The sequence below is a fragment of the Pelophylax lessonae genome (assembly GCF_965119305.1).
Source record: "Pelophylax lessonae genome assembly, chromosome: 4".
Taxonomy (NCBI): Eukaryota; Metazoa; Chordata; class Amphibia; order Anura; family Ranidae; genus Pelophylax; species Pelophylax lessonae.
Window position 1 is genome coordinate 307,111,525 of NC_138771.1, and position 18,474 is coordinate 307,129,998.

An 18,474-nucleotide genomic window follows, 5' to 3' on the forward strand; every position below is an offset into this window, starting at 1 on the left:
AACTTGCTTTTTTGATCCTAAACTCCACCCTTGCTGGAATGCTGCCTCTTAATGATCCCAGACCCATGCCTGGCACAGAACAGATCTCATCCCTATCTACAACAGAAGTGTTGAGGGGTGTAGGGATGAGATCTGCGGTGGTGGGGGGATGGGATCAGTAAGACAGAGGTGGTGGTGGTGGGGGAGGATGACACCACATCCCACCCCTCCTCCACCCCCCCCCCCATCGCCCCCCACGGATCCCTCTCCACCATCACCTCTTCACCACCGCCATTCATCCCACCCCCTCCCAACCATCACCCCCCCTCACAACCATCACCCCCCCTCACCACCGCCATTGATCCCACCCCACCATCCACCCCCCCCTCACCACCGCCATTGATCCCACCCCCTTCACCATGGACGCCACTAATCTCACCCCCCCCCTTCCCCACCATCACCACCTCTGATCACACCCTCCCCCTCCCCACCACCGCCGCCGCCACTGATCACTTCCCACTACTGCCGCCACTGATACCACCCCCCCCCACCACTGCCGCCACTGATCCCACCCCCCCCCACCACTGCCGCCACTGATCACACCCCCCTCCCCACCACGGTGCCGCCACTGATCACACCCCCCTCCCCACTACGACGCCGCCACTGATCACACCCCCCTCCCCACTACGACGCCGCCACTGATCACACCCCCCTCCCCACCACGGCGCCGCCACTGATCACACCCCCCTCCCCACCACTGCTGCCACTGACCACACCCCCCTCCCCACCACCGCCGCCACTGATCACACCCCCCTCCCCACCATGGCGCCGCCACTGATCCCACCCCTCCCCACCACCGCCGCCACTGATCACACCCCCCTCCCCACCATGGCGCCGCCACTGATCCCACCCCCTCCCCACCACCGCCGCCACTGATCACACCCCCCTCCCCACCACGGTGCCGCCACTGATCACACCCCCCTCCCCACTATGACGCCGCCACTGATCACACCCCCCTCCCCACCACGGCGCCGCCACTGATCACACCCCCCTCCCCACCACCGCCGCCACTGATCCCACCCCCCTCCCCACCACCGCCACTGACCACACCCCCCTCCCCACCACCCCCGCCACTGATCACACCCCCCTCCCCACCATGGCGCTGCCACTGATCACACCCCCCTCCCCACCACGGCGCCGCCACTGATCACACCCCCCTCCCCACCATTGCCGCCGTTGAACCCAGAAACAGAAATGTTTTACTTTGTTATACGTTGGGAAACAAAAAGTGTCAAAAATATGCTTTTTCGGGGGGGGGGGGGGGGGGCCCTTCATGATTTCTTGCACCGGGGCCCTGAGAAATGTAGTTACGCCTCTGATTGGAACACAGCCGATCACGTGGGAAACAGCCACGCCCATTGGCTGTTTCCCCCCTGCCGGTGAGGGGGGGTGTCCCGGGGACACCCCGACACCGGCAGTGCAGGGCGGCGCGCACGCGATCGCGCGCCTGCCCTGCTTAAAGTGCCGCCGTCATATGACGGCGGCCCAGGATAATGGTCGCTCCGCTCCGCCGTCATATGACGGCGGGCGGGCGGCAAGCGGTTAAGGAAATTACTTCCTTACCTTCTCACCATATGTTGGTTGTTGTGGAATCATTGATTGAGGCAACTAGTCTTTGGATAGATAAGTATATTAGGCTGGCCATACATGGTGCAGGAATAAAACATTTGCATGATTCCTCCATCAACAGGGGACAAGGGAATCAGCAAATGTCTTCTCCCCCTGGAAGAAGACACTTATTATTACGATTATTATTATAGCAGCCACTAATGATAATCGCAATGAATCCGACAGGCTGGTTGTACCCAAGTTGATCGATCAACTTGGTACATTCAGCCTGCCCACTAACAGTTCAAATTTTACCTGGTTCCTGCTGAACTGGCCGAGATTCAAACCATGTATGGCTGGCCTTATAAATAATCCATCAATAAAAGCACATCACAGCTTCTCCTGGGAACAAATGTTGATGCGTTTCACGCTACAAGCACTTAGGCCCCTTTCACACTATCCGTCCGTCGGACGGATTCCGTTTTTCTCAGCGGGGGATCGGCAGAGCTGAGTCTCCGCGCTGTGTGCAGAGACACAGCTCTCAGTTCCCCATGCATCTCTATGGGGGAAATCGGATGGGAACGGACCGTCGGTCCGTTCTCATCTGATCCCATCTGATCCGATCCGCTGGACGGATGGAAAATAGAGTTTCTAACCGTCCAGATTTAACGGATCGGATTGGGTCGGATGTCAGCGGACATGTCTCCGCTGACATCCGACGCCCCATAGGAATGCATGAGGGGACCGTTCAGATCCGCCAAAAAAAACAAACAGGTGGATCTGAACGGTCCGCCTGTGTGAAAGGGGCCTTAGTCATAACAAAGCACACCTGTTAGCCACTTATCTTAAATACTGAATCCTCCTACCACATATACAGCCAGGCTCAATCAGTGACTAATGTCCCCAATATAAAAGCATTACATGCACATAAAACACATATAGAACAAGACAAAATATATATACATAAAAAACAAAAAACAAATACACACACTGAACATAATGCCAAATAATCAAAGTATATAAATCCATGTATACATTCAAGTATTCACCCACCAACAAAAAACCAAATAGGATCTTCTTCAGTGTATTATTTGTTTTTGAATTAATAATATATAGAGGAAACAAAATCCTGACTTAAATAAATGGAGAACACCAGACAAAGAAACAAGAGAAAGAAGAAAAGATAAAAAGTAGAAAATAGGGGGGGGGGGGTGCAAAGGCCCCTGGACAGGAGGGAGGTACCAAGGATGTCACTCATAATAATGAGTGACATCCCACTCAAAACTGAATCCATCAGGGATGCGGGTTTAAAGATGGAAAATCCCCGGGCCGACTTCACACATGTGATATGGCTGTGCCCTGTGATTGCTAGATATTGGGATAGGGAAATTAACTTGCTCTCCACTGTTCCCTCGATGCCGGTACCAAAGACTCCATGTGTATGCCTTCTTGGGATTCTAGATGAGGAACAATGGCAGAGATATGATAGAACCATGTTGAGGGAGACTTTATTCTTGGCACAGAAAGCTATAGCAATCAAATAGATTCAGCCGGCTCCACCCTCTGTTGCCACGTGGATAAGGATGGGTAATAATATTCTACCATATGAGAAAAATTGTATACGAACATAGGGGTTGCTCTGGGAAATATAAAAAAATCTGGGATAAATGGTGTGCCTCTCCACTTACCAACAACTGTGATTAAAAGGAGCTTGGAAGTGTACTGGTTTATATTTAGAGAAATCTCTCGGTTATTTTGTATTCTCGCAAATACCCAAAATGACAAGCAAAAATTGCATCCAGTAGAACGATCCGTAAGACAGACTATATATGTCTTCTTTTTGACTGTATCTCAAGACAATTTGAAATGCATTGTGCCTTTTTGCACTCATGTTGAGTGTAGCACCCTCCTAGTTAGGTAGGTGCTAGGTAAAAGCATATATTGCTCCTTCTGCTTAACAGGGGAGCCTGATCTATTAGGTTTCCTGTTACATGTTTCCAGGTGTGATTCACTGGGTCTGAGGGAGTGTCCACACTGTATCCAATGAGGGAGCTTGTTGGACAGTGGAGGAAACCCAGCCAGTGACACATTAGCTTTTGTGGGAGTCCCAGTGGGAGAGCATCCTTGCATCCTGGGATTGCCCATAAAAACTGAGGGGACATGTGACAGGGCATCTTTTGGTGGGAAGCAAAGTCCCAGGAGGAGGCTGACAGCTGTCTCTCCTCCTGCAGGTGTGAGGAAGGTGGCCTTAGGCAGTCGGCCTAGTGAATCAGGTGTGGAGCTGAGCTGCAGAGGATCCAGTGTGCTGACAGTGGAGCTGCTGGCAGAGTCTCTCAGGAAAAACAGTGTCTGTGAGTACCAGGAGATTTGCTAAAGGGTCTGGCCCAGGAAGGGGGACCACTCCAGAGAAGTCAGGGGATCAAGGAGCTAGCTCACACAGGGAGTGTTACAGAAAAGGGGGTGGCATGTAGAGACCCTGAAGAGAAGGAACAAAGGGGGTGCCAGGAAAGGCCCTGAAGAGTGTTCTGCAGCACAGTACAGCGTATCTAAAACAGTTCATTAACTACCACTTCCCCTCCAGTGACAAGGTGAAGCAGTGGCTTTGCCGCACTCAGCGATATATATATATATATAGTTATCCCAGCAATTTGTGCATAGTTCAGTCAAGTTGGAGTATCCCACTCATTCCCTTCTCCTATCCAAGTTCTCAAATAAAAACACAAAAAAACCAAAGCTCTTAGACTGTTTCCTGACTGAGCCAAAATCACTTTGAAAATGCTGAACTGTCATGTTGTTGCTAATGGTAACCCATGGGGAACCCGTAAGCAGCAGCTCCCAAGGTATTAGTGCTACTTTGAGCATAATGTTGTAAGGTGACTACTGTGTTACTCCTTCAAAAAAACGAGTTAAAAAAAGATGAAAGATCCAATACACCCCCCTCCTGCACAGGAGCCGAAACATATCCCCACTCCTTTTGGAAACTCTCACCCTCTCAACAACCTGTATCAAAACAGCAGAAACATCCCCTGCATGACAGTTAGGCCTGTTTCACACTCTAGAAGTTGATTGCCCCATTAGGCAAGCTGCCAGCAGGCTTCCATGCATCAAATGTTTGCTGTTCACACTTCTCTTATACAAGCTGAAGCAGTGGCGGCCGGCTGATAGGGGGCGCAGGGGCGCCGCCCCCCCCCAAAAAAAAAAAGAAAAAAGAAGAAGCTTAAAAAAAAAGTGTCTATTTTTCACCCACTAGGGGCGCCAGACTTAGTACTGGGTATGGGGGGTGGGGTTTTTGACCCCACCCTCGGCCATCAGAGCGCCGATTGGCGCTCTTCAGGGGGTCATCGGGGCACAGAGCAATGCGCCCCAACACTCCCCACTTTTCAGATGTCCGGGCTGTGATTGGTCCAGACTCCAGCCTGGACCAATCACAGTAGGACATGGACCTGGTGACGTGACGCGTGGGGGCGGTGCACCGCCCCGGCATCACGATCACCACTTCCGGCTTCCGTCCATTCCCGCCCGAGGACTCGGAGTGTCGCAGGCTCGCAGCCAGGAGGAGAAGACAGAGGAGGACTCGGAGGACGGTCGAAGAAAGAGAGCAGTCGCGAGTAGAGAGCCGCAACGGATCACCTTCTGGAGACAACGGTGGCTAGTCACTCCCAGACAGCCGAGTCAGTCCACCAGACCAGTCCGCTGCTCAGCCTCTCCCAGCATCATCGCAGCCACGCCCAGGCAGGCCGCAGGTGCAGCGCAGCCACGCAGAGAGTACTCCGCACCCGCAGGCCGCAGCGTGAGGTCACTCAGAGTCGTTACTCTACCACACAGAGTCAGACCAGTCCAGTCCAGCACTGCACAGCAGGCAGCAGCAAGCAGCCCGGGCCCAGTGGTAAGTGTCAGTCAGTGATGACTCACTGACGACTCGTGATTCTGAAGTGATGATTGTGAATGTGATTGAATTCATAATGATGCCTCTCAGGTCTCAGTCTCTCTGCATTGATGGGGGGGGGGGCATGATTCTGCATTGATGTCAGTCAGTCTGATCATTGGGGGCACAGCATGTGGTGGTGGTCACACAGTACTCCGCATTGATGTCAGTCTGATCATTAGGGGCACAGCATGTGGAGGTGGTCACACAGTACTCTGCATTGATGTCAGTCTGATCATTGGGGGCACAGCATGTGGTGGTGGTCACACAGTACTCTGCATTGATGTCAGTCTGATCATTGGGGGCACAGCATGTGTTGATGGTCACACAGTACTCTGCATTGATGTCAGTCTGATCATTGGGGGCACAGCATGTGGTGGTGGTCACACAGTACTCTGCATTGATCTCAGTCTGATCATTGGGGGGACAGCATCAAGCTGGTGGTGGTCACACAGTCTGCATTGATGTCTGATCATTGGGGGCACAGCATCAAGCTGGTGGTCACACAGTCTGCATTGATGTCTGATCATTGGTACTTTATCAAGGCACTCTTCCTTGATTACTGGAAAAAAGGGGCGCATAAACTGCGCTAACCAATAAAGTGCATAAGCTGCTGACACAAACAACTGACAAAAAGGTTGATGCAATGGAAAATAAAATAAAAGTGCAGCGCTAATTGGTGAGGAACTGCAACAGTTCTCAATACCAACAAAAATAAAATGACATATGTGATCAGAAAATGTGAAAATCTGTAACTGAATATAAAAAAGTCCATATAGAGTTCACAATGGTAAGTGCAAGTGGAGTAATCCAAAACAGAGAGGTGAATCTTGATACTGATATCCCATCACCAACACCAAATAAAATTGCGCAATTTTATTTGGTGTTGGTGATGGGATATCAGTATCAAGATTCACCTCTCTGTTTTGGATTACTCCACTTGCACTTACCATTGTGAACTCTATATGGACTTTTTTGTATTCAGTTACAGATTTTCACATTTACTGATCACATATGTCATTTTATTTGTTTGTATTGAGAACTGTTGCAGTTCCTCACCAATTAGCGCTGCACTTTTATTTTATTTTCCTTGATTACTGAAGGCCCCTTTAACACTTGTGTGGCGTCAAAGTCACACAATTTTTTTACCGCGTTTTTTGCCGCAAAGTTTTCTTTTTGCGCCCCCCCAAAAATTTTGAGCACCAGCCGCCACTGAGCTGAAGCCTGTGTGAAACAGGCCTTATTGAAATGTCGGGCCACATTTGTAGAACAATCCTTTTTCATATCATAATTGTGGTCATGTAAACGATCCCTATATGTGACTAAGGCGGATGTTGAAGGTAAGCTGTGTGCACAGTTGTACATGTCTGTTAGACTCTTGCTTGTGGCACAGTGATTAAAGCATATTTTTTTGGGTACAAGGACTGTGGAATATGTTAATGTGTGCACAGTGGGTAGGCTCAAATTTTAAATCCCTCACACTTAGTTCAATTTCATCACACCCACTATTTGCTGAAGTGCACATAGCATGTACTCTGCACATTACAGACCTCTCTGCACTATATTGTACATTACATACTTCTGAACAAAGTATTCAGTATCTCAACAGTTGCTAGTTGCTAAGCAGTCCTTGACTATTTTAATAAAGTTCTTCTTTAACCTCTTGTCCACCACAAGATTTACCCCCCCCCCCCTTCATGACCAGGCCGTTTTTTGCTATACGGCACTGCGTTACTTTAACTGACAACTTTACGGTCATGCAACACTGTACCCAAATAAAATTTGTGTCCTTTTTTTCCCACAAATAGAGCTTTTTTTTGGTGGTATTTGATCACTACTGCGTTTTATGTATTTTTAGCGCTATATAAACCAAAAAAGTCTTTCAATTTTGAAAAAGAAAAACAATATTTTTTACTTTCTGCTATAAAACATATCCAATAAAAAAGAAAATCGAATTTCTTCATAAATTTAGGCCAATAGGTATTCTGCTACATATTTTTGGTTAGAAGAAAATCCCAATAAGCGTATATTGATTGGTTTGTGCAAAAGTTATAACGTCTACAAACTATGGGATATCTACTGGAATTTATATTTATTTTTTACTAGTAAAGGCGGTGATCAGCAATTTGTAGTAGGATATGCGATATTGTGGCAGACTTTCGGACACGAACTGGCACTTTATGGGAACCAGTGACACTAATACAGTGCTAAAAATATGCGCTGTCACTGTACTAATGACACTGGCTGGGAAGGGGTTGAACATCTAGGGTGATAAAAGGGTTAAATGTGTGCCTAGCCAGTGTTGTGGTGTACAGCCGCAGGCCAAAGGTTTTGAGAATGCTACAAATATTAATTTTTACAAAGTCTGCTGCTTCAGTGTTTTTGGATCTTTATGTCAGATGTTACTATACTGAAGTAAATTACAGGCACTTCATAAGCCTCAAAGGCTTTTATTGACAATTACAGTAAGTTTATGCAAAGAGACAATTTTGGCAGTGTTGACCCTTCTTTTTCAAGACCTCTGCAATTCTCCCTGATATGCTGTCAATCAACATCTGGGCCACATCCTGACGGATGGCAGCCCATTCTTGCATAATCAAAGCTTGGAGTTTGTAAGAATTTGTGGGGATTTTTTGTTCACCCAGCCTCTTGAGGATTGACCACAAGTTCTCAATGGGATTAAGGTCTGGGGAGTTTCCTAGCCATGAACCCAAAAGTTTGATGTTTTGGTCCCCAAGCCACTTTGTTATCACTTTTGCGTTATGTCAAGGTGCTCCATCATGCTGGAAAAAGCATTGTCCGTCAGCAAACTGTCTTGGATAGTTGTGAAGTTGCTCTCAGTAGATGTTTTGGAGCCATTCTTTATTCATGGCGTGTTCTTAGGCAAAATTTTGAGTGAGCCCACTCTCTTGGCCGAGAAGCAACCCCACACATGAATGGTCTCAGGATGCTGTACTGCTGGCACGACAAAGGACTGATGGTAGCGCTCACCTTTTCTTCTCTGGACAAAGTTTTTTCCGGATGCCCCAAACAATCGGAAAGGGTATTCATCAGAGAAAATTACTTTACCCCAGTCCTCGGCAGTCCAATCCTTGTACCTTTTGCAGAATATAAGTCTGTTCCTGAAGTTTTTTTCTGGAGAAAAGCTTCTTTGCTGCCCTTCTTGACCCCAGGCCACCTTTCAAAGTTCTTCGCCTCACTGTGCGTGCAGATGCACTCACACCTGCCTGCTGCCATTCCTGAGCAAATCTTGCACTGGTGGTGTCCGATCCCGCAGCTGAATCAACTGTAGGAGATGATCCTGGCAATTGCTCGACCTTCTTGGGCGCCCTGAAGCCCTCTTCACAAATGCAGTGGAAATGTTTTTTTATGGGACTAAGTTCATTTTTATGGCAAATAGGGACTTCGCAATTAATATGATCACTCTTCATAACAGTCTGGAGTATATGCAAATTGCCATCATAAAAACTGAGGGAGCAGACTTTGTGAAAATGAATATTTGTGTCATTCTGAAAACTTTTGGCCACGGCTGTACTGTGTGAGGTGCTTTTACTAAGGGAAGTAAGGAAGGAAAATCCATTACTTCCCAACTGAAAGTACAGGGCTCTGCCTTGTTTACATAGATCGGGCTCTGTCCTGTGTGAATTCCCAACGATCAGTGGGTGCTAGCGGTCATCAATATGCCAGCACCCGCTGATCAGCATCTGCTGTGTTTAATTACAGCACAGCTGGGTCACCGGCAGTGTTAAGTCCCGTATCTAGTGCATGATCTGGTGCACCATATATGTATGTTATACGGTCAAGAAGCAGTTAAGGTAGGCTCAAAGTGTTAGCTCATATAGTGGGTCATACAGGTGTTGAAACCCTTCATGTAGATCTAGACACTCACTTCTAGAGCAAGTGAGAAACCAGAGGGATTCTACATAATGTTCTAACTGTGCTCCTGTTTTGTAATATCAAAGTGGTGTCAGGTAATCCTTCATTCATTTCCTGCCTGACTGTCATTTGCAGAAATTCTTCTCCAAAATCCTCTTGACACCAATTAGGTAGAAGTAAATAAGGAGTTCACTCTTTAACGCCAGCTGCATATTATGGACCATGAGAGAGTTTAGGGCAGTGATGGCGAACCTTGGCACCCCAGATGTTTTGGAACATTTCCCATGATGCTCAAATACACTGCAGAGTGCATGGGCATCATGGGAAATATAGTTCCAAAACATCTGGGGTGCCAAGTTTCACCATCACTGGTTTAGGGTATGGCAAAGGCTACTCTCATCTGCACTCAGGTGCATCTATCTACCTGAACTGTAAATAAGTGTTTGAATTAGTAATGTAGGGATCGCAAAGATAATTCTTACAAAGAGACTCTTTGGTAACAATAATCGCCATTGACACCAATGAGAAATCATCCTTCAAGGGGATCCATAGATTCGCTCTTCATTTTCACAATTTGGACAATATTTACTATTTTTATTCCATATCTACTAAACAAAGACTAGGCGTGGGAGAGGGTTACAAGGTAGTCATGACTTGTAAATACCTCGGTCCTTTACAAGGAACATAAATGTAAATTACATTGTTTTTTTTTCAATTGTCTCTTAAGAAAAAAAGATCAGCTTGACGTAAAAAAAAAAAAAAAAAAATTATTTTAACTTTATTTTAAAGCGGAGTTCCGGGCACAAAATCGACCTTTTTTTTTGTGCCCATCCGCTTGGTCTCCTTCACCTGAAAAGGAATTGGATAGTTAGGTATATTTTTTTTTTTTGCCCAGAAGCTGTGGAGGAATGCGGTGTCGCACCGGAAGTGACGAGCGGGGCCGGTGCAGGCACATTCTGGGAGAAGAAGATACGGAAGAGGACGCAGAAGAGGATCGCGCTGGCTTCAGCTGCCCACAACAGAGATGGCAACGCTGTAGAAGAAATTTATAAGTATTTCTTCTTGCAGGTAAGTGCGAACCGGGACAGATCAGAGGCTAGCCATTGTGGAATGTACTAGCCCTGACTGTCCTGGGGGTATGTTTATTGAAAAAAAGTTTTCGTGCCCGGAACTCCGCTTTAAGTGTATATAATGTAACATATAAAGTTGACGATCTCCATTACATGAGCCAAAAAAAGCACTTGAGCAGTCCCCGTAATTCCATATTTTATTGTTACATTCCTCATTTTTGTTTCAGTTATGGTTCATAATGCATTCAGTATCAGTACTTTCATTGAGTATTTTATACAAAGATATCTTTAGAATCACAAAGTATCATTTTCACAGTAACATCAGTGCATTGAGAGCTTTGTGTTCATATTGTATGAGAGAAGCCATACTTTTACCAGTTATAACCCCCACTTCTTCAATATGTGCCCAACTATGGATCATCTTGCTGGTTCACCTTTACTGTCAATGCAATAACCAAAAGAAATACTGCAAACATTTTGTTGGTGCTGGAGATAACACATTCACTGTGGTGCTTTTGTTAATCACAAAAGAAAATACTTTAAGTGATATATAGGAAGGGGGCAAGCCCTGAAATATCAAAGTAACATTTACAATCTCAAATTGGCATAACTGCCAGTGCAACTTTATTTTTAAACATTCAAAATGATTCAGAAAAAAATAAAATAAAAAAATCCAGTGTATAGTGAGATGCAAATTTTTATGATTACTCAAAGTGTTCATGTTATTACAAAGTATCCCCTGCAGGACTTAAAAAGTTTCCTAACATCAGTACAGTTGTAGTGTGTGATGCCAACATAGTCAGCAGAACTATCCAAGTTCTTTATGGACCTGTTGGCCCAGAAGTAGTTCCAGCTGGCATTTACATTTTGTGAGAGGGTGGAAAGGGATTCTTCAAGTGTTCTAGCAGCATACATACAACATGGGAGATTTACAGAGTGGATCCTAAGTGCCTTTTTGTCACTTTGTTCTTTAATAGCAATGAAATTACAATGGCAATTGTGTATAGAGTGTGTTGTACATATTTTTCCTGTAAAACTCTCTCTCATTTGCTACTGATAATGATCTTATTAAGAAAATATATAAAGGCCCTACTACGCAGAAGCCCTAATATAGATATACTTCATTGCTGATGGTCAACAAGACTGAAGCAGCTGTATGTTGCTTGAAATAAATAGTTCTAAAATATTCAGCTGTAAACCAGCCTTTCTGGATGTATGGTGGGCCCTGGAGGAAAAAGAAATAACGGCCTTTTCACACAGGCGCCTCCATGTAGCAGATTTGCTTGCTCAGCAGGGGATCGCTCCGTTAATCCCCACTGAGCAGGCGGATGACAGGTCCATGCAGGACAGCTATCTCAAATTTTGGGGCCCCTTACACAGCTTTAGGCCTGCCCCCCCCCCCCGGACCTGACCATTAACATTCTTCAGGGCCCCCCTACTGTTTGTCCCACCTTATGTCCTCCTCCATCCTATGTCCTCTTCCATCCCATGCCCCCCTCCTTCTCCATCCAATCTCCCCAATCCCATGTCCTCCTCCTGCAGTCTCATCTCCTCCATCCCATGTCCTCCTCCTCCAATCCTATCTCCTCCATCCCATGTCCTCCTCCTCCAATCATATCTCCTCTATCCCATGTCCTCCTCCTCCAACCCATGTCCTCCTCCTCCAATCCTATCTCTTCTATCCCATGTCCTCCTCCTCCAATCCTATCTCCTCCATCCCATGTCTTCTTCCTCTATCCCATCTCCTCTCTCTTGCACTGTGCACACTTCCTGATTGCCGGGGCTCAGGCCCCGTACAGGTGTATCACCTGTACCCCTCTGATGGTGGCCCTGGGTCCATGTCTGCTCTGCTGTGCAGAACAGACAGGGACACATTCCCTCTCTCCTATATGGGGAAATCGGATGGAAATAGACTGCCTGTCCATTTTCATCCGATCCAATCCGCCAGACGGATGGATGGAAAATAGGACCACCGTCCGTCTGTTTTTTTTTGCGGGCAGGATCGGATCAGATGGCAGCGGGTGGCATCAGACATGTGTCCTCCATAGGGGAGGCTAGAGGGTGGACCTGATTGGACAGCCTGTGTGAAAGGGCCCTAATTTGACTGGCTATGATTGCTCTCCTAAAAAGAAAAATAGCCCCCCAGATTTTTTTAATTTTGGTTTCTGGTGGAAAAGAGGCATGCAGATACCTTGTGTTTTAAACAGGCTCCATTGTTCCAAGTAAACCTATTTTAATTATACTACTAATGATAACCTACTATGAGGCCATCTTAGTTGCTCTACAATTAGGTTTATAAAAAAGTTCATTTGATATTTTCTCTTTTTGCAAAACATGAGCATGTCTCAATCCAAACTCCAATATAATGTGATTTGTATAGTTTAAGTATGCTTCTTGTTCACACCAAATCCAACTTTGAAATCGTGCATGTCAGTGCGACTTCAGGTGCGGCTTAGCTGACATCTGTGAGATTATATGCTATACTGAAAGCGCCAAAAAATAGTGCAGGAACCTTTTATTCAAATCGGTGCAGTACCGCAAAGTCTGAGTCCCCCCGATTTGAACAGTTACACTGCTGACAATAGGGTGCAACTTATCATGCGATTTGGACCTGTCAAATCGCATGACAAGTCGCACTGGTGCGAACAGGGGCTAAAACCCATTGCTATAGGGAATGGCCAGCATTTAGGTCGGGAACAAGAAAAGCCAGAATTAGCAGTATATCAACAATCAATTAACAGCCTACTAGTACCGATCAACTGCACTGCTAATACTGCAAGGACCTTAGGGGCAAAACACATCAGCAATCAAGAAACCTATCATAAAAGAAACATGGTGGCTTCCATTGTTAAAAATGCAAGCTGGAATTTTTGAAACCAGAAGACCAGTAAAACAGCCAGGAAACTGGCGTTGTCGGTCAGAGATCCGCAATGGCAGCCCCTTTATTTATATCAGGTTTACTTTAGAGGAAACTTGTACCTTTAGTAAAAGCATGCCCCCACCCACCAGAGTGCAGCCCACCTAAAAAAAAAAGACTACCTTTATACTTGATCCAGCAATCTTCCCTGTGTAGCCCTGCAAAGCATTGTTTAAGAAAGTGTTCCCAGGGGTCCGGGTCCTCCTTACCGTGTAAATGTGTAGCACAGCCCCATTCATTCTTAGAGGAGGCAAACTCATTGTGGACTCCTGCACAGTACTGCTCTGTCTATAGCAGTGATGGTGAACCTTTTCGATCCCGAGTGCCCAAGCTGCAACACAAAACCAACTTATCTGTTTTAAAGTACCATTGGGTTAATACCGGGGGTGGGAAGGTGATATATCGCCTCCCAGCCACCTGTCAACTGCCTTCTGAAAATTGATCCACCATGGATTGCTTCTCAGAAGAGCAGCAAGGGATGCTGCATATGTAAATGCACACAAACCCAACTACTCACCTCTACATCCCAAAGCCCCCCTCTTTGCTTACTTCTACATGCCCTCCTCTGCTCCCTATTGCACCCCCACAAAGCTGCTGAGCCGGTCAGTGGTGTGCGCTCTTCTTCCGCGCATGCTATGGGTTCACCATCACTGGTCTATAGCAATTAATTGGGCTTCAACATAAGGATGAAGAGGACCCAGTCAATGCCCTTTCTGGAGAAAAGCTGTGTGCCTTTGGGCAGGATCACATTGTGAAGATCGCTGGATTGAGAATTAAAGTTTTTTTCCATGTTGGATGCACTCAGTGCGGTGGGGGCATGCCTTGAATCAAAACCTGTATTAAAGGTACAGTTGTCCATAAAGTGCATAATACCCATCCCACATTGGTTGGCAAATTGGGATATAGCAAAAAATTAAGTACAGGCTGCACTTAACTAAAAATGTACAATTTTACAAATTTTCTCTTAAAATGAAAATCCTACAACTGTGAATAATACACATAGCTAACCAAGTTTTCAGAAAGCAGTGGCTTTATCACAGTATTGCAATTACTTTTTTTTGGCCTTGTTTGAAAATGTGTTACTTCATTAAACGGAACTCCTCCAGTGGAAATGATTAGGAATCTCTGGATCTCAAACTCAAACAGTTTATACTGAGCATTAAAGCTGAACACCAGGCATACAGCTAATTACACAGATAAATAGGCTGTTTCTCCAGTCAAAACATTTGTATTTCTGTCCATTCAGTGAAAAGATTTACACAGCTCTGCCACACAGCCTAGCTTTGTCTGCCAGGGCAGGATACCTGACTTTACTCTACTACAGTTAAAGTGTTACTAAACCCAGGACCCTGCATTTACTAGATCTGGTCTCCCACAGTACACAGAACATGGAAATGCAATAGTTTAGTAAATACAAACTGCTAATTAGCTTTTTTTCATCAGCAGATAGAACAATATTGGGACAGTCATTTTTTTGTGACTGTCCTATGAGGTTGCAGGACCCGTGACCCTCTGTCTGGACAGTGCTGATTGACCCTGTGCTGATCACATGCACTCTCCCAAAAAAGAAAAAAAAACTCTCTAGCAATACACACCAAAACTGAGAATGTGTAGCTTGTCACATAGCCTCTGTTCTATCAGCAGATTGGGGACTGTGAAAGAAGGGGGGGACAGAGAAGACAGGATCAAACAGCCTGTTTACATAATGCAGGGGATTAACCCCTTAGTTTTGACTATAACAAGCATACTTTACTGCATATACACACTGATTTTACTGTTGTGGATTTAGTAACACTTTAAGTAACACAGGTCTTATCTTTCCCTCAGCCTGTATTTGGACAGTGACAAAGAAACAGAAGATTAATGAGCTCATTAGTTTGTCAATCTGCTCTCTCATCCTATCAGTATGCTCTTTGGTAGCACATGAGCATTGCAACACAACTTGATTGGCTCCTTGTACTGCTTTATCTTCACCCAGTCTAATGCCTCGTACACACGCATCGATAGTTGGCCGATTTTCGGCTTGTTAGTATGATGTTTTCGACAACCGACTGCGACTTTTCGGCCAAATAAAATCTGGTGTGTAGGCTATAAAATTTTTGTTGTTCATAACGGCCGATTTTCCGTCAGTCAGTACAGATTTCGGCAGACAAAAATCTGATGAGCAAGACTGGGCATGCTCAGAGAAGAAAAAAACACACGGAAAGTAAACCAGCACATGACATCACTTCTGAAGTTGGTTTTTGTTGGCCGAGAAAATTCGTGTGCAGTCTAGAGCACATTTCAACCAACACAACAACAATGGACAAAAGTCGACCGATCGGTCGGCCGATAATCGTTGCGTGTGTACGAGGCTTTAGTTCCGCTTTAGAGGGAATTGTAAAAGGGCCAGTCAAAGGTCAAATTCAGGTCCTTTCACTGCTTGCAATATAAAATATATTCCTAATGATGCATTAATAAATAAATATAGAGCTGCATTGATCTGTGTCTTGTGTATCTACCTAGAGTTCAGCTTTAAATAAGCACCTATTTAAGGCGTGCCATTGAATTTACCCCCACAAATAAGTTAATGGGAGGTCTTGCAGTAATCATGACAACCAACCTCCCTTTAGTATTTGTATGCATCCATGTTTTAAGTAGCAAAATGCTGAGCATTGTCCCCACTAAATCTCATGTAACACTGGATTTTGTAATATTGGCTGGAAATGTTATTTCACACCACACATTTCAGTGTTCACAATAAAAAAAATGCAATGTATTCTAGTTTACAAACTACTGTATATAAATGTCTTTTAGAAAATAAAAACAACTTTCAGTTAAGTTCCACTGGTGGTTAAAAAAAGAGTACTTACAACCCAAAGACCACCTAAAATATTGCTAACAAAATATACATTAAAATAAATACAAAGTAAAATTATTTAATACAATCAAAAGTGCAAATCAAATCTAATATCAGTAGTGATCAAACCTGTTATTCCCCTATACTCTTTGGCCTCTTTCACACGGCCGCTCCGGTTTTTGTCTGCTGCAGCACTTTTTTTTTTTACGGACACGGATGACACTTGTGTCATCCGGGTCCGTATGTCTGCATATCATCCCATCCGTTTGCGGATGATATACGGACATAATGTTAGTCTATGGGGATTGCGGATGACACCGCTGACATCCGATTTTGCATCAGTTCCGTTTTTTTAACGGAGGAAAAATAGGGTTCTGTTCCGTTCCAAAAAAACGGAACAGAACTGAAATGACGAAAATCGGATGTCAGCGGATGGTCATCCGCTGACATCCGCAATCCCATTGACATGCATTATGTCCGTATATCACCCGCAAACGGATGGGGTGATATACGGACATACGGAATGCCCGTGTGAAAGAGCCCTTTCACAGATTAACCCAAACTTCTCTAATCAAAATTAAATTTGTTCCCTTTGCTAACAAAGCACAGAGCAGAAAAACAAGCACAGCCCTGCTGACAACTGATCAGTCAAGAAAAAGTAAGGTTGTGATTGTTTGTGCAGATTATCTATATACGTATGCTGTAAACACGAGGATATTCACAGTATCGGCTTTTTCATGGGGATCGTTTAACAAGCTGATGCCAAAACCTACAACATCAACCAGGAGTCCGCATTTATCAGTTAGGATATAAAGTTGTTGCACGATAAGTTGTTATTGGTTACTGTTTTTTGGCACTTTGTTATTAAAAAAGGCCCTTATGTGTTCTAGAAAATCCATTCAATAAAAAAGCAGAATTCCGTGTTTTAAATTTAGATAGAACCTCTGTAGGCCTTTGATTACTGCTGTGAAGATTTGATACCACTTTCTCTCTTTGTGACACAACAGCAAGTAATCAAATCTAAACATCGACTTAATTTCCTGTCAGCCCAAGCCTAAGAAAATTGGTTGGAGCCCAACTTCAACTGTATTGTAAATCTATTGTTATTTGTACTATCTTTAGTATGAGCATGTGGCTTGCAAGTATACAGATGGTAAGACACACTCCTGGTGTATTAGGGCCTTTCACAGAGGTCTATTGTACAAAGTAATTATTATCAGTCGTTTAATTTATACACAAGAGAGGGGGCGGGGCGTGAGTCCGCAGAGGTGCCCCCAGGGAAAATCGGCTTTCCGTGGGGGCACCCAATGAAGAGGAGGGGCCCGGAGCGCCAGCGGAGCACCCCAGAAGAAGAGGATTGGGGCTGCTCTGTGCAAAACCATTGCACAGAGCAGGTAAGTATAGGCATGTTTGTTTTTTTATAACAAAAATATCAAACGTTTACAAACATTTTAATAACTCAAAGAGTGTTTTTCAAGTGTTGCCTGTTAAATCTCTCTGGACCACTGTATACTGCTTTGTAATTAATATATGAATACTTAAACAAACAGTTATCTTGCATTCATTTTTAAAATTTCATCACTTTGTAACCATACAGAAAAAGGATGTGCTGCTGCCCTGTGATAATTAAATCCTGATGAAAGTGTTATATCATAGAGGAACAAATTAAAGACTTGCAGGCTATTTAAGGTACAGTATCTAAAGTGTGTGAAATGCTAGTTTAGGAATACTGTGCTAAGACCTAATTCCAGGCATCATTTACTCTCCTGGAGACGCTGGCAAAAATTAGAACTTTTTGTCAATTTACTTTAATCTGAGCTCTGAGTATAGTACTGCAGCTACAATCCAGAGACCACCTCACAGGGGCACTAGGAGTTTACTTCTTGGAGGCCGTGCTGCGTAACCTCTCTTCTTGCTCTTCTTTATGTGTCCCCAATTGCTTTCAGTCTTCCAGGGCAGGTCTGACTTACTCATGGCTGTGAAAAGCCCTCCGTACTGAACTTTTATATCAGGTTTTTAGTGTGTGAGATAAGAAGGAGCCTGCAGTGGGTGTGTTTGGAAATGAATCGCCTCCAAGAGAAGCAGGACTTCTCAGATACCAAAGAAAGAGAGAGGGGTAGTCTGATGTATGACAGTAATGCCTAGATGAAAAACTGAATTAACAAGTATGCGTTTACATTCCCTTTTGTTTGGAGTGTAGCTTTAAGTTTACTTTTCATTCTGTTAGAAGCTTTCCTACATTCCCTGCCACATATCCAAT

At 44.9% G+C, this 18,474-nt stretch overlaps 1 long non-coding RNA gene across 1 annotated transcript; it reads right to left on the reverse strand.

Annotated features, from left to right (window-relative positions):
* Positions 1–15,997: 15,997 nt before the first annotated feature.
* LOC309551961 lies at positions 15,998–16,834 on the reverse strand. Its single transcript, XR_014225117.1, has 2 exons — positions 16,764–16,834; positions 15,998–16,368 (listed from the first exon to the last, which is right to left on the reverse strand). It is a non-coding gene; the product is annotated as an uncharacterized lncRNA (long non-coding RNA).
* Between the last annotated feature and the right edge of the window lie 1,640 nt (positions 16,835–18,474).